Genomic DNA, 22,804 nt, shown 5'->3' with positions numbered 1-22,804 from the left:
AAGAAAAGACAACCATAAAGTCTTATTAGACTGCTGTAAAATAAACTCACTGATTATCATGACAATCATTTTAAAGACAATAAAATATGGTGTTAAAAATCATTTAGGCAAACCAAAAATATAGTAAAAAGTTAATATTTAAGTACTAAAATATATCTAAAAACTTTTAATTTATAGAAATGAATAATAACTACCCCAGAAGTAAAACCATTTTAAAGAATTGATTCTCTACAACCTCTCCAACACTTATCATTACTTCTCATGTTGTCAGTAATCATTCTAGCAGGTGTGAGGTGGTATCTCTTTGAGTTCTGATTTGCATTCTTTAATAGCTAGTGAAGTGGAAAAAGGGAACCTTAAATCACTGCTGGCGAAATGTAAACTGGCACAGCCATTATAGAAAACAGTATGGGGGTTCCTCAAAAAATTAAGAATAGAATTATCATATGACCTAGCAACTCTGCTTCTGGCTATCTACCCACCAAAATTGAAAACATGTATTTGCAAAGATATATGCACCCCAGTGTTCACTGTAGCATTATTCTCAGTGGCCAAGACATGGAAACATTCAAAGTGTCTTATGATAGATGATTGGATAAACAAAGATGTAGTACATCGGGATACTACACAGCCAAAAGAAAGAAGGAGCTCCTACCCTTTGAGACAGCATGGTTGGAACTGGAGAGCATTATGCTAAGTGAAATAAGCCAGGAAGTGAAAGACAAATACCCTATGATCTCACCTATAAGTGTAATCTAATCAACAAAACAAACAAATGAGCAAAATAGAACCAGAGACTTGGAAATAAAGAACAAATTTACAGTGCCCAGAGGGGAAGCTGGAGGGGAATAATGGGGGAAAGAAGGGGAGTGGTCAAGTCAAGGAACTTGTATAAAGGACACATGGACATGGACAATGGGGTGGGGGAGGATTGAATATGGAAGGTGGGAGGTGGGGAGGGCAGGGGAGAGTAATGGTGGGAAAATAGAGACAACTGTAATTGAACAACAATATAAAAATAAATGAAATCATTTGAAATCAGAAAGGAAATATACATAGCATATATATATATATATACATATATATATATTACTAGTATACATAGTAGTATACTATGTATACTACCATAGTATACATAGTAGTATACTATGTAATACTACTCAGCCATAAAAAATATGAAACATTGTCATTTGCAACAACATGAATGGACCTGGAGAATTCATGCTAGGCAGAGTAAGTCAGACAAAGATTCAAGAACCGTATCATTGCACCCATATGTGGGATATAAAACTGAAAGCAATCAATAAAAAAAACAAGGGAGGAGAAAAGAACAAATTGGTAAAGGGAATCATTTATATGGTGATTGAAAGAGACTTAACTCTGGGTATAAACACATGATCCAACCTACAGATGATGTGTTATAGAATTGTACACTTGAAACTTACATAATTTTATTTATCAATGTCACTCCAATAAATGTAATTTAAAAGAAGAAAAAGAACTAATTCTCATTTTCTTATGTTCAGCCTAATAATGACACTAAGCTTACAGATTATTGTCCACAAATGCCAATATCCTATAATTTAAAATAACTTGAAATATCTAAAGAGAATGATAAAATATTACCATTGAAACAAATACAAAGTAGACATCTTTTGTGGCAATAGAGCTAAACAGAACTGGGCTAACCTGATTTAATCATGGGTAAATACACCTGTAATAAAATTGATTCCTACTTTGAAAGACACACATTTTTTTTCTTAAAAGATTTTATTTATTTTTAGAGAGAGTGGAAGGGATGGAGAAAGAGAGAGATAAATATCAACGTATGTTCACCTCTTGCACGCCCACCTCTGGGGGCCTGGGCTGCAACCCAAGCATGTACCCTGATTGGTAATTGAACCAGCGGCCCTTTGGTTCACAGGCCAGCACTCAGTCCACTGAGCCACACCAGCCAGGGCTGAAAAAGGCCTACATTTTAGAGTGACTTTGTTATGGTAATTTTTACTAAAAAACTTTCTAAATTCGATAATTTATCAATCAATAGATATTTGTGAGGAAAAAATAATTATTTATTCTACCCAAAATATTGACACTGAGACTATAAGATGAGACAATCTAGTTATCCTGTGTTTATGTTCTTGTTTATTCATCTCAGAAATATTGTACCTCAGGACTAGATCTTTGTGTTACTTTCTTAGAGATGTTTCATTCTCTGAAAAAAACTAGACTCTGATTCCTTGCCAGCATACCGCCAGAGTAGGGAGCACTGAGGGCAGAACTCATTTTGATTTAAAGTAAAATGCTTTGTGTTTACTGGAGGCCTCTACTTGTCAGGCTTGATGAGGATTTTATTTAGTCCCTAAATTAAAATTGATTCTTTATTGAATGTCTTAAGCTTAAAAATATATTCTACGTTATCACTGAAAGATTAATAAAAGCCAATATTCTGTACTTATCAGGCAATTGTGCTTTACAGCTAATCCTGAGAGTCAACACACTCCACAGTTCTGTTGTGTGGATTCAGTGTCTGAGGACGGTTGTCAGCCAGCCCGCCAGATAGTCCCAGTGACCTGCATGTGACTGTCTTCACACATGCATGCAGACAGGGAGCTGGACACTTTGGTGTACTCAGACTTCTGAGAGAATAGCACTGCATCCCTATTTCATACAAAATACATTTCAGTAAGCGGTCTCAGGTTAAAGGGCATGCTTTTGCAATTAAAGTAATATAATTTTCACATTATACCTTAAAAATAAACTCATAAATCTATCTGAGGATTTCATACAATGAGCACCTATATAAATTCTGTTATTTCTATGATTATTATAGAAAATTAGCTATTATCAGGAACACATATAAAGTAGAAATGATTAAAGAATGAAAGAATATATGATAACATGTGATGATATGTAAATAGTCCATAAATATAATATCATTGTTGATCTCCAGTTTTTGCCCTACTGTTGTTTTACTTCATATTATTAACCTTTTTTTCTAAATACTGCATATCTAATAATAAAATTCATTTAGAAGCTGTGTCCATTCTTGTAATTTTCAGATATAAGCATTTAATTGCAAATATTTTATTATTTAAATAATCAATGTTTAATGTCAACAAATAAGATTACTATTCATACATATGAGTAGGGCATAAAGGTTAAAATTTACAATTATGAAAATGTTTATTTCACAGGAAGCTGTTTTGAATCAAGAAGAATTTCAAGTGATTATATTTGTATAAATTGGATTAACAATATAATGGACACTATATACATCGTCCATCCACCCAATTATCTAAACATGTGCGTTGACAAATTTACATATAATTTAAGTTTTAAAAATACTAATGATTGATGTATATGTCAGAAAAATGATACAAGCAGCCATTTGTTATCCATGAGACTGTGTTTTGACATGGTGTATGGGAAGGGGCATACAGACCGAAACATGCTGTACAGTAGTATGTTGCAGTCATTGCTATTGCTACTTTATAGGAAACAAAAATGACGACAATGCCTGTAATATAGTATAAGAAAATATAATGTAAGAAAAAAATTCTTATAATCTATAGAAGTATTAAGGCTTATCCATGACGAAAGTTTCAATATTTTTCATCAGAAACTTTATGCAATAAAAATTTTTCTACCCTGAAAATTGACAATTTATGAATGAAGTATAAGCAGGTGACACTGACAAATACTAAGTAGAATTCTCAAAGAAATCTCCTGGAGCTTCAATTTTCACATACATTACATGCAGGTGAGTTATTTTACTGCTTCCTAAGGTTGATATGCTTCTAAAATGCATGAAAAATGAACAGTATCTATAAATAACCATTTTGTTATTATCAGGTATCATTCTTAACATTAGTCACCTGTTTCACGATGGGTTAAGAACACTTCATTCCAGATGGATTGAGGAGTCTTTCGAGAGAAACTTACAATACAGAAGAAGGGCCACATAGAAAAGCACATACATTTTTTTGAGAGTAGAAACATGAAAAACAGATTCACATTAAGAACAAACTGTAAGCCCTAAGTAATCAGCTGTACGCAACCTACTTTTCCTGCGACGCCCTCAGTCCAAGATTTACAGTAGCAGTGCCCTCTCCCTGTGTAACCCTTACACTGAGAGTATGTTCACAAATAGCACACTACTTGTTACTTCTTTTTTGAGATGAATATCACTATTCCCAATTTCACAGAGAAGGAAATGGATGTAGAGACATTAAACGACTTTTCAGAATCTCAGTAACCAAATGATAGCCACGAGACTCCAAAACAGCGACCTGAAAACCACGATCTTGTTGTCTTGTGGGAGCATGAGTCACACATTGTATGGTCACTCTGGGAAACCAGTTTAATTCCCGTGGTAGATTCTCAGGAGTACTGTGATGATCTGATGAGGTAAACACCAGCTGCGAAACACCTAAGTGGCCCGGGACTCATTCAGTCGTGGTGAGATTCAGGCATTCCAAAGAGGTTCTGAATTTGAATTAACACTGCAGAGCCAAGCTCTCTCAATCAAAATTGGCACATGGCAATCGGAAAGAGCAATCTCTGAACATAAGGTGGAAGGAGTAACAGGATAAATGAGCATTTGTTTATGTACATAAACTATTCCAAAAGAAAAATAAACTAAAAAAGAGGCCATTTTAATTCAACTCATTTATAAACCTCCCAGTTAAGTACAGTTGCCATCTACTGATAAAGTTTAATAAATGTTATTTAATGTATTGAATGCTATTAGCAATAAATTTCAAGCAATTTTGTTTAACTTCAATAGATGTCTTATGACGGCTGCAGGGAAGTGCACATAATCACAGGATTAGTAATAGGGTTCAGAAGCATTTGCTGCTAACTTTTTCCTCCCAGTGTGGCTCATATAAAAACAAAATTAAGAACAGTGAAGAGCAAAATTAGTTAAGAATGATAATGAGTGGGGGGAGGGGGATGCAGATGACTACAATTGAACAACAATAAAATAATTTTAAAAAAGACTGATAATGGAAAAGTCAACTCTGGGCAAAAAAGTTCCTCTATTTGTGACAACATACGGCAACATACAGTAAAAATGATACCACTGGGTTTATGAACTATTCAGATAAGCTCTTATGATATATAAAAATAATGAGTCTCCTTTCTACTAAATTCAATAAGGTAATACTAGTTTTAGCTTCCATTATTCAAATATTAGCAGCCTATTATCTCACGTTTGGTTACAACACTTATAGATGAAACACGTAAAATAAGTCTCTAACATAACTATACTTCAAAACAGTCTCATATAATAGACACATAAACATGGTACAGGTGGGTTCCACAGCTCTTGTTATCAAATGTGGTACCATTAAAATAATTTAAATAAAATTTTGTTGTATTTATGAAATGGGAGTATAATTCACAGGAGTTCTCTATTAATAAAACCTCCTCAATCACCTACTCCTATTACATTCTAAAATCAGTGTGTACAAACAAGCCATTCCTGGGAATGTTAAGGAACTGCTCAACTGATTCTTCAGCCCTGTAAATATATAAAACTTCATTGAAAATCACTGGAACGAGCCTGGCTGGTGTAGCTCAGTGGATTGAGTGCGGGCTGCAAACCAAAGGGTGGCCAGTTTGATTCTCAGTCAGGGCACAAGCCTGGGTTGAGGGCCAGGTCCCCAGTAGGGTGTGCACAAGAGGCAACCACACATTGATGTTTCTTTCCCTCACTTTCTCCTTCCCTTCCTTTCTCTCTAAAAATAAATAAATTTAAAAAAAGAAAAGAAAATCAATGGAATGACAAATATAATAGTGTAACAAACATAAGTGCTCTGTATCTTTTTGTTAGCAAAATTAGCCATCAATGTAAATTCAAAAGATGAATTAATGAAATGTCATTAATTTATCAAGTGACATTTATATAAAAGCATCTGTGTTGAAAACACACATACACTTAGTATCCCCAAGTAGTCTCCAGGATCTAATGTGACAAAACAGTGTTTGCATCATATAAGAATAAGACCCTATGATCTAAGAAGAAAACATTTTAAAGATATCTATTAATAAGGCAAAAAACGCACCACCATCACAATATTGTAATGTTTAAAATCTGAAAATGGTTTAAGTAGTCAGGGTACTAGGAGTTTTTAATTCTCAGGAAAACATGTAGCAATGAAAAAAAACCATAAATGCATTTGTGAATAATAACATTTTTCTCAATGCCAGTGAAAACAACAACTCTCTTTTCCTCCTCAAGACAATATAGTATTTCCCTGAGTTTACACCGTCTGCCACTGAGACCTGCTGCATTCACTGCGGACTTAGAAGCCTGAGAAGTCTAAGGCAACTATCTCTCAGTGAAATATGAATGGAATCTAGATCTTAAATGGTGAGAAAACTAAGTGGTCAGAGAAAAAAATAAAACAATTGCCATGATTAAAAAAAATAAATTATCTCATTTTTATATTGCAGCTATGTATCTAGAAAGAATACTGCCAATGTTGTTACAATTTAAGTGGCAATTTATGATGAGCAAGATGGTAAGAACTCATAATTTTTAAAAATATTTTATTTATTTATTTCAGACAGAGGGGAAGGGAGGGGAGAAACCTCAAATGTGGTTGCCTCTCATGTGCCCCCTACTGGGGACCTAACCTGGCCTGCAACCCAGGCAAGTGCCTTGACTGGGAATCGAACCAGCAACCCTTTTGCTTTGCAGGTCGGTGCTCAATCCACTGCACCACACCAGTCAGGGCAGAACTCATAATTTTCGATTCTGTTATAAACTAAACCTATTGTGGGATCTTACATTGTGACAATGTATGTAAACCAAGTTATGTTATTCACAAGATGATTCTTTAGAATCATCTCAAGTCTTTCATTTTCTTGTTCCTTTTATATGTCATTTAACAAACATTCCTTCACAGTGAAATATAATTTTATACAACCAAGTGACAACGTGACCAAAATAGTGAGTGAGTGAGGAGCACTACAGAAACTAGGGTACTGAATTAGTTTTCTTGTTGCTTTTGAAAAAAAAAAATCATAAACTTTGAGGCTTAAAACAATGAAAATATACGGTGTTATAGGTTCAGAAATAGAAGTCCAAAATGGATCTTAATGTGATTAAAAGCAAGATGTCGACAGAGCTGGTTCCTTATGGAGGACCTGGGGACAAATTTTCCTTGCTTCTTCCAGCTTCTAGAGGCTGTCCCCACATTCCTTGGCTTGTGGCACCAGCTTTTCTAATCCTGATCCTGATGTGATATCACTTCTTGTCTTCTTTGTCCTTCTTGCCTGCCTCTTAAAAGAACACTGTGACTACATTTAGGCTTCCCTCCAGAATCCAGAATAATCTGCCCATCTCAAGAGCCTTAACTTCATCACATAGTAAAGTTCCTTTAGCCACACAAAGTACCATCCCCAGGTTATGGGGATTTTGATGTCAATATTTGGGTGGGGGACATCATTCAGCCTACCAGAGGCACTTACATAAAAAGACATATTGAAAACTGTGTCTCCTGAATTGGGCACCTTGAAAAAGTCTTACAGAGTTAGAGGTATGTCATGGCAGCAGAGCACGGCTGTATGGAGTTTAATGCCTCCATAATATACAGTTTTACTTCTTAAAAGGATGCATATTTATCAAAAGGATGCATAGACCGCCACTTACATATTTATATTATAGCACAAATAAATGTTCTGAGGATAATTTGGCTAAACGACATTATATGTTTTGTTTAATCACAATGCAATTCTCAGTTTTATAGTTTTTAATTTACAATTTAATGAACCTTAAAGGCTTATTCCTGGAATTTCCCAAATTAATTTGATAATATTCTGAAAATATAGAAAGATATTTGAAAATGTAATAATCTTGCAAAGAAGTCCAATTCCCAAATATTCCACACAATTTCTGTGTAATGTTTCATAAAAGACATTATTATGATCATCAGTCAACATCCATAGAATATTCATGGAGCCCATTCCACATATAAAATTATTAGCTATGTCAGGCGCATAAGTGCAACTCAAAGAAACATGCACCCAAAAGAAATGAAAATGTGCTTTTAAAATCAGCATGTTCACAGACACTGCTTGGCAAATCACTTCAGTCTGGCATTCTGGGTTGGTGATTTCTAAGCGGTAATCTTCTAGTCGTAGTTGAATGCTGTAACAAAGGTTGTACAGAATAACGAAAAAGTTTTCATTTAAAAATGACTGTAATTTCAACTGTATTAGTTTATTACCATCTTCTTGTGGAAGCATGTCAGAGCTAAACATTCTTTACTGTCATGTATGGTTAACCATGTAAATCAGAGGGTGTATCTGCATTCATTATCTGAAAGTGTAGCAAATAGAGGCACTGCTTGTTTTCTCCTAAGTAAAAAGGAGCACTACTCTTACGCATTATTTTATATGTATATATTTTTTCTTTTTTAAATTTTAATTTTGTGAGAAAGAGAGAGAAAGAGAAAGAAAGAGAGAGAGAGAGAGAGAGAGAGAGAGAGAGAGAGAGAGAGAGAGAGAGAGAGAGAGACATTGATTTGTTGTTCCATTTATTTATGCATTTATTGGTTGCTTCTTGTACGTGCCCTGACCAGGGATCAAACCCTCATCCTTGGTGCTCTAACCAACTGAGCAACTCGTCCAGGGCCGTATGTATTTTTCTTAAGCGAATATAACATGCAGTTTGCTGAAAGTTAGTTAGGAAGTTCACAGGACTACTTGTTTATTTATTTAAGTCACAGACAAACTTAATTCATTATAGTTCCTGAGAATGCTGCAAGGCAGGCTTTTCTTCCCTAAGCTACAAAAATGTCTTATCTGCATGAAAGGGCTAAGATGAAGAATGTCACACAGAGTCATTTAGGTGTTTTTTTTTTTCTTGTCAATAAGTGGTATTTACAAATCAAGCTGTTTATATATGAGAAAAATAAAAAGAAATAAAATCAAACTATGAGAAAGAGAATCGGAAAGATAAAGGGATTTTACTAATGTTGGTTACTGAAGTAAGTTCACATCAAAATCCATAAAGAAAACAATATGAAAACAGCTAGAGAAATGCCTTTGGCTTCCTTATATTTGCTCTTTTCCCCTAATGTAAAAAGATAGATTTTTATTGTCCTGATATTAAATTATAGTGGGAATTACACATGCACACTTGCTTTTAAAGTGCTAAATGAGAGCAAGCTGCTCACTCTGTGTGTGTGTGCAGGTGCATGCACCCCCTGCACACACAAGTAAAACAATCTCCTGTATATATTTTAAAAGGCTTCAATAGCAGGATTGCACAGCAGAGAGAAGTACACATTTGTGCCTAACTCTGCCCTTATGTTGATACATAGATTTTTGGAAGAAGTGCTGTGTTTTAATATTAAATAAAGATAATGTCAGTTGTCAGCGTGCTTTGTAAGTACAATGCAATAGACGAGGTGCTCATACAAACTATGCAAGAAAGCCTGTGCGTGCCAGTGCCTGAATGCTGCTAATTCTCAGGGGTCCCTCTCCTTTCAGGTGCTTCTCTCACTTCTGACGCTGTCTGGGGCTTGTTGCGCAGGCTCTGTTAAGTGATATCCATTCATGACCTCAGAGAGATCAACCCAAGCATATATTCTATCTGTTTTGATTTATGGTATCATCAGAAAGCAATAAATGGAACAGAAATTGCAAAGACATTTCTATGTGTGCCAGAAAAATTTAGCTGCTAAACAATAGCAAATACAAATTTAAGTGGCTAAAAGTAAGGGTTGTATCATTTCACATATTAAAAGTTGGAAGATGGGCTGATTCAGGTTGACAAATTCACTTGGTTAACAAAGTCATGGTCATGATTTCGAGTCTATAAAATTCTCTTGGACTTTGTCCTATGGTCCTAAGATGGCTAGTGCATTTGCAGATGTCACATGATGCAGGTAAAATCCAGAAAATGTAAAGTTTCTGGTGTCTCATTTTACGAATAAGGATATTCTACATATGAGCCACTCTGTAAAACATAAAACACTTAAAAAAATAAAAACATTGGTCAAAATGAGCCAATGTGCATGTCTATGCCTAAAGCACTAACATAAAGGGAATGACCTCCATGTGACTAGTTTTACCCAGTGACCATCACAGGGCCAAAGAGGCACCTGGTCTCCTCTGGAGCACCTAGCCAATTACAGGAGAGTGAACAAATCAGGTCTGTGTTAATGAGGAAGAAGGGAGGGGTGCAGTTAGGGTACGGGTTTATGGCAGGCAAACAACACTGAGATATACTATTCCCTCAAGTTTCCTTCTCTAGCAAAAGTACCTCGTGTTAAGATATGAGACAATTTAACCCTGGCCAGGTAGTTCAGTTGCTTAGTGTGTCATCCTGATGTGCCAAGGTTGTGGGTTCGATCCCCGATGAGGGTACATACAAGAAACAACCAATGAATGCATAAATTCACTGCATAAAGTGGAACAACAAATTGATGTCTCTCCCTCTAAAAATCAACAAATAAAATTTTAAAACAAAAAAAAAACTGTAGAGGAGTTACCCAAGAAAGACATTAAAACATAAAAATTTACTCTGAAAATATATGGAACAAGCATTTTAATGTATGGAATCTGGTTAAATATATTAAGGTGCATCCCTTGTACGCAATGCTAGATACCATTGAAAATGATGAAGTAACACTTTTCTTTATCAAACTGGAAAAAAAGTCCAAATTGGAATGTAAAATAGAAACATTAAAAATAGTTATGTAGCTCTACATATGTACACATGTAGAGAATAGCTATGAAAGATTTGTAGCAACAGTGATTATCACTGAAATGTAAGGTAATGATAATTTTCAGTTCCTTAATACCTTTCCTCCTTTTTTAAAACAAAGTGAACATTTATTATGTCATTATCAGTCCAAAGCACATTTAAAATTTAAATAGAACAGAATTCTTTCCAGACTACCCATATTAATTACTTCATATTTCGATAGCCTTTTAACTCAAAATTTTACAAAACATCTACACAATGCAGCTTTCATATACATTATTTTTCTGCTAAATTTCCCAAAAGTTTCTCCTATGTTTACTGGACATTTCTCTGTCTCTAAACCATTACATTGTTTTCAGTATTGAGTTGACAAATAGCCCCTTTCTAGAGATAGTGTACAAGTGTAGGGTACCTAGGAACTCAGGCACAGTGGAAACCTAACTTGCCACATGCCCGTAACGCTGGTCTGTATCATTCACAACTGCATAACTTCTGCTAAAGTTGCTGTGGGCATAAAGATGATGTGCTGGTTGATTCATCTTAAAATGCTCTGATAACACCTGATGACAGCTTATAATGAGGACAGACACTGTTTTCAGGGAGTGTTTCATATTTGTCTTTTTCAAAGTTGTGGTCCTTATTCCATATCCAGCAGAAAAATATATTCAAGTAGGATTATAATATGAGGTACAGAAGCAATCCACAGCCAAGAGGTTAGAGACCATTAGTGATATAGAAAGTGTCCTAGAATTAAACTCAGAAGCCTACCTGTGAACCCATACTATTGAGGAAAACAAGACAAGATAGGTAACTTTTCAGGGCCTCAGTTTTTGTTTATTTGTAATTACAAATAACAAAATCGCATCTGTGATTTTGTGGCTTTAAAGCAATAACATGTAGGACAATACCACATAAAACCTAGGAGAGTATAAGTGCCCAATGTATGTTGTTACTGAATTATAGATGTCATAATTACTACTAAATATAGTATGGTGTAGATTATTAAGAAGGTACAAATAAAACAAGTAAGTTTTCTTTAAAAAATTGGTCTTTTTTAAGTCCTTAATTCAGAGTTCCGAATAAAATAAAACAAGTTCATAGGCAACGAAGTACAGTATTCTACCATCTAAACTGCAGTCTCACGCCTGGCCCGTCGGGTTCAAGGCGGAAATGACGCTGAGCAGAAGGAAGGCAGTTAGCACCCTCCATTTCACTCTCCCTCCTTCACAGTGGGTGCCGTCAGCTGAAGTTATTAATGTGTGGTGATCTTTACATCACCATGGCATTAGATTTTATTCATGAACAGCTTAATTAACATACTCTTGATCAATACAGACAAAAACAGAAACTGTTTCTTAGGGACGAATTGTGCTGTGTGGGAAAATCATGGCCCTGTCCAAACACAAGCAATATTTTTGTCTTTATAGAAAACCTCCCTGAAGCCTGATAATGACTAAGAAACATGATATTTTTTTGTAGTTAAATGAATGGAGTCTCTGTGGGTGTAGTCAGAGAAAGTAAGATTAAAATGACATATATGCCTTAATAAAACTATCTGAATCAGGAGTACATTCAAAGTAATAATTGTGTAAGCCAATGTTCATCCTTCTGAGTTTTACTCACTCATGTGTAAAACAACTAGAATAGGCTTCACCACCCGACATCAAAGGTAAGCTGAAGTGAGCAACACTGAGGGAAATGTAAATATTTTATAATTACCAGGTTTAATAACTTCAATAGAGGTTTCACTGAAGCTTACATGCATAAGAATGTAAAGCTTCCTACATTTAGTACATTTACCAAAAATTATATCATTCTATCAAGGTGTGAAATTTTAGATTCCAGCATCTAGAGCCTCATATTTGGCACGTGATGAGGTATTCAAAATTCATTCAATAATGTTCCCTGACTCTCCCCACCCTCTCTCCCAACATCCAATCAGCCCCGGTAACCAGTGTGTGCTCATTCCTCCACCTCTAGTATTTTCCCAACCAGCTTCTTAGTTCAGCTTTTCTCTTAATTCTCACTTAATTTCCATGACCCTCATTCCCTCCAGGATAAGAACTAAACATGACATACTAGGCTCTTCAGAAGTAGCCTCTGCTCTCTGATTAACCTAAGTCTCTGGTGGGTCTAGAATGGAAAGTACAAAATATAAATACCTGAAAGTGAGTCTGTAAGCTATAACTTTCTTCATTTATATTTTATAGATAAGCATGATGAAATTAAGTAATTTCCCCAAGGCAGCACTCACAATGAGAACCCTGGAAAAAGAACTAAATGTTCTCTGTTCCTGGTTCAAAGTATTTCTATTTCTGTTCTCTTTGTAGTAATTGAAAAATAAAAATTAGGTTGTTAGGTATTATGTGACATTATTAATCCTTGTAATCGTTTGTATCATAAGATTAGCTTTTTAAACAGTGAACAGTGATTTGTTCATAATGGGCGTGTATTAAAAGTCCACTGTGTGCCCTGTGCTAGGAACACAAAGATAGATTAGATAATGAGACATGGCACAAGCTCTAAAGAGCTTGAAAGCTGGAGGAGACAGACACATGAACGGATTATTAACATACCATGAATTCAGTGCATGTGATAGGTGTGTACATGCAGAAGTAATATGAAAGTACACACAAGGATCAGAGTTATAAGCTGAATTGTGTCTCTCCAGAAGATATATTTGAGTGTTCAACCTGGTACTTCAGAATGAACCTGATTTGGAATCAGTCTTCTTGCATATGTAATTAGGTAAAATGAGGTCAGACTGGAGCAGGGTGGGCCCTTAATCTAATATGATGAGTATCCTTTGAGAAGAGGGAAATTTGAACAGATACAGAGACACGCAAGGAGAACAATGTATTAAGACAGAAGCAGAGACTGGAGGGATGCAGCCGCAAGTGGAGGAGGACCAAGGATTGACAGCCACCGCCAGAAGCCAGGAAGAAGCGAGGAAAGATAGAATTCAGTCTCAGAGGTGGCAAATCCATGCTGACATCTTAGCATTTCTGGCTTTCAGAACTTTGAAAGAATATATTTGTTGTTTTAAGCTATGTAGTTTGTGGTACTTGGTCCTAGTAAACTAACAGAGACAACCTGGACAAGATAAGGGACATCAGGATAGGTTTCCTGGACAAGGTGACATCAGAATTGAGTGTTAAGAGATGAGTACCAGTCACCTTGGTGAAATTAATGAGAGAATAGAAAAGACATGTCACTCAGGAAAAAGAGAAAGGGAATTGAAACAGATCTAGAAGCCATTTGGTGCTTTGAGAGTAGAAGCTACAGGCTGACAAGAGAGGAGGTTAGAGACTCTAATATAGATATTTTGCATAACATGTTAACCAATGATAATGGCTAACACATATTGATTGCTTCCTCTATGCTCCACACTGGGCAGCGTGCTTTATGTACATTATCTTGTGTAGCCTTCCCAATGACCCTAATGGGGCTGTGTACGTGTCTAAGTGAGAAAGCCAAGGCTTTAAGCAATTATGTGCTTCATGTAAAGGTTACCTAGCTCATAATTAAATGAGTCTGGACTTGGTCTATTTGGTTCAGTGAAATCATGGAATGTGTAATAAGCGAGGAAGTAGTAACCTCTCATTGCTTTTGATATAGGTTGATGTGCCATTTCTAGAGAAAATAAATCTGTGGAGCACAAGCCTACCGGCATAGGAATCTCATAAGAGAGATGGTGAAAAATGGGTGAACCCAAGAAATATTTGAAGTGGTAAAAATTGGAAGGTCTTCACAATTATTTGCAACGTCAGGAATTACAAGGAAGGCTGACTCCAGCTTTGAAAGTGGAATGGCTAGAGGTACAAAGAAAGACGGTACAGAAGGGGGTAGAAATTGCAGTGGACCTAAAAGGAGGAAATGGTTGTGTGTAGATGTGTACACAGCAGGAGCCCTTCACGGTGGCTAGCCATCCTCCAGTGCCCTCCAACAGGCACTGCTCCTCTGCCACCCCGAGTTCCTCTGAGCTATGCTGTGGCCCAGGAGTAGGCAGCAGCATTCTGCTACCAACAGACTCCTGTCTCTGGCTCTCCAATGTTTATTGTTATTCCCCCAAAAGATTAAGATATAAACCTAAATCTCAGATGTCAAAATAAATAAATTTGCCATCTTTCTTTGATGTTAATATGTAGTCTAAAACATTTAGCCATGGCCTATATGCCATAGTACAGACAGACTTCTATAATCAGGTTTTTGTTTTATCATTACTGTTTGTTCTTTTTAAAGAAAGAGACATTTTCAGAATTAGTAAAAATACTCAAATTTCTCAGAAGAGCAAATGTAAGAAATGGCTTAGGCAATCTGTTAGCTACAGAATTAAAAAGACAACCTTGTTTCTTAGCTCTTACTGTTAAAAGGGAATTTTTTGGCACCATATTTTTAAGAATAGAGTCTCCAGAGAGAAAATACTTATGTGAATAAAATTCCTGTATTGTCAGATATTGATTTGAGTTACCAGCAGTTGGCAATATATTTTCGAACATATGCAGTTACAAATAAACATTTATTTACCTAAGGCATACATGTATATCAGAGAATTTAGCTGTGGAGGGTGATGAAGTTTGAGTGTGTTGCAGAGATGATAGTCCCTAAAGGAGTGGGAGAAGGTGGCTGTTTCCTTCTGCAGCGTTCCCCATGGTCTAATTATAGAGTGATGTTTGCATCAGCTTGAAGGAAAGCCACTCTGGTGGCTTCTCAGCTGGAAGCAAGTTGCATTAAAATGATGGAAAGTCCAGAAAGGACAGGGGCAAAGGGGGAATAGCACATATGCTCCTCATTGGTTACCATATTTCAAGCATTTTAATCCACTTGATAAGCAAACACATTTTAGAAACAAAAAGTACCACAAGAGTAGACATTTGGCAAGTGTATGCAAACTGAAGAATGTGTTTGCTGCTTTTACAAGGGACAAAGAATACTGGGAGACTGCCATGAATATAGCACGCCTACTTAGAAAGGCAATGGGCAATTACAAAGAAAGAAAACAGTGGAGGATGAAAATTAAGTATTTGTAATGGTTAACTGAACATAAAATGCCTAAATGGACAGGAACAAGCAGTTAACTAGCAAGCATGATGGTATATGCTGAGTGTGGAGGGAGGTAAAGCTAGGAAAGTCATGTTTCGGCTCTCTAAGTCTTGCATTAGCTTTCTTTCCATCCGAAGAGACCCACTCTAGGAATGTCGCACACAACTACCGCATCTCAACTCGACCAAATCTACAAATGGTAAAGCAAAAATAGAATCGCCCTCTTGAAACCTATATAATTTTATTAACTAACAACATTCTAATAAATTCAATAGAAATTAAAAAAAAATTTTTAAATGTTTTATTGACTTGCATTTTACCTATAAATGAATTACCAAATAATTCACTTATATAGTCACTTGTAACATTGGGTTTTAACTTTGGATTCCCAAATTAAGGAGCGTGGGTTCCAATGCACATTTACGCTAACTTTCGAGGACTTCTTGAGTTCACTGCATGTAGCAATAAAAACAAAGGTGTTAAATAGAATATATTTTTGGATGTTTCAACCAATTCATGTACCTTTTTTTTTCACTTAGTAATGGTCATATGTGCATTTAACCTCATATAGAAAAATTAATGATTCATATTAAACTTTAAAAAATAATTTGTATTCTTCAATTACATTTGACATACTATATTAATTCTGCATGTACAACCCTGTCATTAGACATTTATATAACTTACAAAGTGATCACCATGTGAAACGTAGTATCCATATGACACCATACAATATTACTGTATCATTACAATATTATTGACTATATACCCTGTGCTGTACTTTCCATCCCTGTGGCTATTCTGTAACTACCAATCTGTACTTCGTAACCACTTGACCATTTTTACCCATTTCTCCCAAACCCCTTCCCACTCAGCACTCTTTGAAATGTTCTCTTTATGAGTCTGCTTCTGTTCTTGTTTATTTTGTTTTCTAGATTCTACATAGGAATGAAATTATATGGCATTTACCTCTCATATTAATCTTTTACACAAACTGAGATTCACAAGCTTCGTGTCACAGTCTGCTGAATAATAAAAAAGCATGCCTCCCTAAAACAACAAGTGCCTTTTTGGCAATAAGGTGATCATTTCATGTTGTATTTAGCCACTGGAGGAAACCACCCCGAGGGGACTAAGCCAACCACCAACCTTGATTTCTACATTGACAGGGCTGCAGGTATTTTTCTTTTCTGCGAGTGAGTCAAATAGATTTCAAGTGCATCTAGAACATCAGCAATCCAAAGAAAATGCATGGTTTTACACAAAAAGCTAAAGCTATAATGACATTATATTTGTTTTAATTAATTTAAATTCAAGTCAACTATATACTTAGAGTTTCATAAGAAGAAAACTAAAATAAACCTTATTTAAGAACTTAATTCATGCAGAGGTCTCATTTGCCATTTTATAGCCCAACACAGTGGCCAGTGTATAGAAATCACTGATTTAAAGTCTTTTTGAATGAATCCATCAATCTACAGAAAAATGGAGTTCCTGTTTGCTATTAACTATAACCTCAATTTTGGGGCACTTGGTACTAAAACAAAGTTCAAATGTAATTTTTTCTTAGTAAAATAGTCATAACCATTGCAAAACTTTTCATTACCAGAGGTATTAAAAACAGAAGGTTTTTTGAAAGTTTCAAATTTCTTAATATGACTTATTACTAGGATATAAATAATAAGAGAAATCTAACTTTTACCAAAAAGTTACAGCTAGTGTAGTTCCACCCCCCCGCCCCCCCAGAATACTTTTTCGATGTGTTATCACCAAAGACATTCCTTTTAGTCCAAAATACTCAAAGAAAGATTCCTGGGGGATATAGTAAATATATGAAATTGGAGCATTGTTGAAAAGTTTTCCTAAAACAACTTTTAGGTTAATTGAATGCAGTCCACATCCATTTGCCCATTTGGCACATGGTCAGTGACTGGTTGAGGGACAGCCATGCAATCCAAGAGAAGCCAGTAATATCCAAATTTGAAATTTTTGCTGAAAACTCTGAAAAGAAAACATTGTTAGAATCTAAAACTGAGATTAAAAAGACAAGCACAGCAGCCTGGTGCTGCTGGGGCCATTACGCTGACACCTTCCAACGCTGCCTAAACCAAAGGCCGAGAGGATTCGAGACAGACGGATTTCTGACAGCATCACTTGGGACCCTGGATGAAGAGAGACCCAAAGTCAATTAAACCCGGGCATTTTTAGTTAACAGAGTAATTCCTTTTTCTGTAAGTCACTGTAAGTCAAGCTTGAGCTCCTAGCGATTGATGGTTCCCAATATGGTTGAGTTTCTTCAGGCCTGACCACATCATGTCTTGTGTGCACAACACATGTGCTGATTTACATCATTGTCACTCTACCACTGGAGTGCAAACATTATTCATGTTTGCATCATTACTGCTAATTTTTCTTTGCTCATGGCAAGTATATGGTAATTGGTGAATATATTAATTAATAATTCTCTTTATAGCCAATACATGAAAAATGCTCTTACATAATAATGAAGGGGGTTATAATTATGACAGAAATATAAATATTGTGGGGTCAGGGAAGCATAAAGGGGGGCAATCTTAGAAGAGCTTATACATTCTATACCCAAACATTTTTCTGCAAAGTCATTTTTAAAATATACCATAATATGGTGATATCATATATAATGTATGTATGTATGTATTTTTTTGAGGTCAGTATAACTTTTCTCTAAAAGATGAGACAGTAAATATTTTAGGCCTTGTGGGACTGAAGGGCTCTTATAGCAACTACTCTACTCTGTCACTATAGCAAGAATGTCTCATATACAATAAAGAAATAAGTAAGTTGTGCTATAACAGGCATCATTTGGAACGAGAGCCATTATTTGCTGTTGTTTGTTTTAGTAAATCTATCCAAAGAACCTTTCATTGTGATTTCAACAATAATAGCTATCTTTAACTTTCAGATTGGGTAAAAATAAGATGAAAATAATTATTAAAAGCCAATGTATACTATCATTAAGTAATTAAAAAGCCTGATTAAAAAAACTGCCTGGTACTAGCATAAAAACAGACACACAGACCAATGGAACACAACAGAGAGCCCCAAAATAAACCCAAGTCTCTATGGTCAATTAGTATTTGACAAAGGGGGGAGAAGCATAAAATGGAGCAAAAATAGCCTCTTCAACAAATGGTGTTGGGAGATCTAGACAGTTACGTGCAAAAAAATGAAATTCGATCACCAACTTACACTATACACAAAAATAAATTCAAGGTGGATAAAAGACTTAAATATAAGTCACAGCACCATAAAAGTACTAGAGGAAAACATTGGCAGGAAAATCTCAGACATTCCACACAGCCACATTTTCACTGATATGTCCCCTAAAGCAAGGGACATAAAAGAAATAATAAACAAATGGGACTTAATCAAATTAAAAAGCTTCTTCATGGCTAAAGAAAACAGGATTAAAATGAAAAGAGAACCAACCATATAGGCAAACATATTTGCCAATGATAGCTCAGACAAGGGGTTGATCTCCAAAATATATAAGGAACTCACACGACTCCACTCCAGGAAGACAAAAAAAATTAAAAAATGAGCAAAAGATTTGAACATATATTTCTCCAAGGACATACAGAGGGCCCAGGGACATATGAAAAGATGCTCAGCATCACTAGTCATCTGAGAGATGCAAATTCAAGCCATAATGAGATACCACCTCACACCACTCACTATGGCCAACATAAACAAATCAACAAACAAGTGTTGGAGAGGATGTGGAGAAAAGGGAACCCTAGTGCATTGTTGGTGGGATTGCAGACTGGTGCAGCCACTATGGAAAACAGTATGGAATTTCCTCAAAAAACTAAAAATGGAACTGCCCTTTGACCCAGCAATTCCACTGCTGGGATTATACCCTAAGAGCCCTGAAACACCAATCCAAAAGAACCTATGCACCCCAATATTCATAGCAGCACAATTTACAATAGCCAAGTGCTAGAAGCAACCTAAGTGCCCATCAGTAAATGAGTGGATCAAAAACCATGGTACCTTTACACAATGGAATTCTACATAGCAGAGAGAAAGAAGGAGCTTATACCCTTTGCAACAGCATGGATGGAACTGGAGAGCATTATGCTAAGTGAAATAAGCCAGGTGGTGAGGGACAACTACCATATTATCTCACCTTTTACTAGAACATAATCAACAGAAGAAAAAAGCAAAGGAAATATAACCAGAGACACTGAAGTAAAGAACAATCTGACAGTGGGGAGAGGGGTTTTCAGGAACTACTATAAAGGACACATGGACAAAACCAAGGGGGAGGGTGGAAGGGAGGGAGGTGGGTTTGTCTAGGTGGGCAAGAGGGGTGAGGAGGAAATGCAGACAACTGTAATTGAACAACAATAAAGTAATTTAAAAGTGAAAAAAAAAATCCCTAATTTAATTAGATAGCTTTACATCCATATATATGTTGTAAAAAAATCTTTCAAGTTATCTATCTTATGGGTCATCCCTACCTACTTGCCAAAATTGTTTTCTTTTTCACATGTTCCAGTTTTGTTGGAGGGTATTAAAGAAATTATTTTATAATATGCTTATGCAAACTTTATCAACAAGATTGGTTAAAAATAAATACTTAACCCAGCTACCACTTCTTTGTCTTAATAATATTTTAAAATTTATTTTAAATAAAACAATTTTTAAAATATTACTAAAATTATCCTAAAAAGTAAAAATAATTTATTTTAAAAACATTACTCAGTAAATATTTTAAACCCTCCCTAAAAGAAATACTATTCTTTCTATGAAGAATTTTCATTCCAAATCTCAAAAGCACTACCACATAAAATATATTCTCAAATTCACAGCTGCTGAATAAGGCTATTGTACATTAGATGTGCTCCCATACAGCAATTAATGACACAGAAGTGTTCATAATTTAGTGGGGGTTTTTTACTGATTTCAGAAACAGTATATATTATACTGCATTTAGTCATATGTATATAAAATGACACATAGCATATATAATTATATATGTAGTGATATTTATTTTTATAATATACTTGGTTATAGTGGTTTAGGAACCAGTATAAATACAAAGATGTATGTATGTATATGTAAACATCACCCAGTTGGTGTTGTTTGGGATTGCAATTATTCTTGCAACACAACACAAACAAGAGTCATTTTGCTTTCTAATGGATCACTGATGATTTGCTAAGATTTCTAAACTCTTTCTTACATGGAAAGTGTCTTCATAATGTAAAATCTTTCCTCCCAACATTTTAAAGGTGCCAAATTAGTAGGAAAAATCATTAATTTTGTCCAAGAATCACGGTAATTGAGGCTGATTATATATTAAATCTCTTTGTCCTTTCATTGATCCCAAGCTATATTTTTCTGTTACTCTTTTTTGTTTATCTTAAGCAGGCAATCAAAAATTTTCAAGCTATACCCTTCCTAAATTAGTTATTATTCATTGTCCAAAATAAGCATGGGTTTTGCCAACTCCCACTTCATATGTAAATATAAAAAGCATATTAACTTTCATTATTTTCATATTTTAATTTAAGTCACTTTACATACTACACATAAGGTGAAGGAAGGTAATCTTGTAGTCAGGAGGTGAGCTTATCCTCTTCAATTCGTAACAACTCAGATCAAATTATCACCATATACTCATTTATGGCAAAATATTCCAAAATATCAACAAAAACATAGAAAACATGTTAAAGAGAAAATATATTTTTTTAAATTACAAAAACATGAAGGCTAGTATTCAAAGCCTATTTAAATGAACAGAGTGGTAAAAAAGTTATGATTAGAATTTGTTATTTAAATTTTAGCAATATATCATCACAAAAAATATACAATTCAAAATCTTCAGTCAAGTGTTAATAATATGACTACATAATGAATCTGGTAAAAGCTTTGGAAGCCTTACAATATGCTTTCATTCAATAGATTTTTTTCTACTGCTAGTGAGTATGTATTAGCAATAATTATAATTTACTTTAAAAAGTAACAAGTATTTGAGAAAGGATCAAAGTTCAATTTTATTATAGTTTCTGAAATAGTATTTTATTTTATTGATTATCCTGCTTAATAAATTTTATTGTACATCTGATAACATGAGAAGATATATGAAAACATTTGCTATTGTTCAAGACAAAAATTAAAAGCTCTTATTTCTCTTGGTTAGATACATCTGCTGTGAGTTGCTTTTCCAGTTTCACCTTTTTAGTTGTTTACAATGTATATTGTTGTTACTTGAGTACAATTCTCTTCTCACCAGACAATAGGTTGCAGCTCTACCCCTGACTGCCCATCCTGAAAAAGGTCACAGGGAAGCCTAGGGAAAGTTGGTTCAGTAAATCTTTGTGACCTTTACTAGAACAAAAATCACAATTCCCTCTTAAAATATGAAGGCTCACCATAACACAAAAGAAAATTGAGATGTGGATTCCAATCCATAAACACACACACTCATGTGCGTGGATCACCGTGGTGTAGAGGTGATAACGGATGTAGGAGCTGTATACCACAGGTGCTCCTACTTTCCCTGACCTTGTACCTGACAGGCTGACAAATCCTGGGGTTGATACAGTAATTTTCTCATCTATAAAAAAGGACTGAACTCTCTCTCTAAAATTCTCATTTAAACAACAAAGGCTGTAAAATAACATAACCAGTCTTTAGGATTAGTCCTGGAGAGCTTTAGTGCTTTTCTAATTGCTAAGATAAAGGATACATCATTAAAGAGACATGACAAAAGGTTAAATCCTCCACAAAGTACATAAGTAAACTATAAATGTAGCAAAAGCAATAAAGGACCTCTAGAAAATAAAGAATAACATAAAAAGGCAAACCAAAGTTCCACCTATAAACTTACTGAGGATTGAATGCGTACAAGTTAAAGATAAACACATTCTGGGAATAAAGAAAGACCTAAAGCCTTAATTTTTATTTGACAAAGTTGTATGATGCTGCTATTAAGGATAAAATAATTATAGACCTACATCTTATTAATAAAATACTGAATATGGAATA

At 35.1% G+C, this 22,804-nt stretch overlaps 1 protein-coding gene across 19 annotated transcripts in view; it reads right to left on the bottom strand.

Annotated features, from left to right (window-relative positions):
• Nucleotides 1-22,804, bottom strand: part of ADGRL3 (adhesion G protein-coupled receptor L3) — a 757,443-nt gene that overhangs the window by 325,175 nt on the left and 409,464 nt on the right. The gene's annotated exons all lie outside the window — the stretch shown is intronic.

The sequence above is a fragment of the Desmodus rotundus genome, chromosome 4 (genome assembly GCF_022682495.2).
Source record: "Desmodus rotundus isolate HL8 chromosome 4, HLdesRot8A.1, whole genome shotgun sequence".
In the NCBI taxonomy this organism is placed as follows: domain Eukaryota; kingdom Metazoa; phylum Chordata; class Mammalia; order Chiroptera; family Phyllostomidae; genus Desmodus; species Desmodus rotundus.
This window is presented reverse-complemented; position numbering and strand designations above follow the sequence as displayed.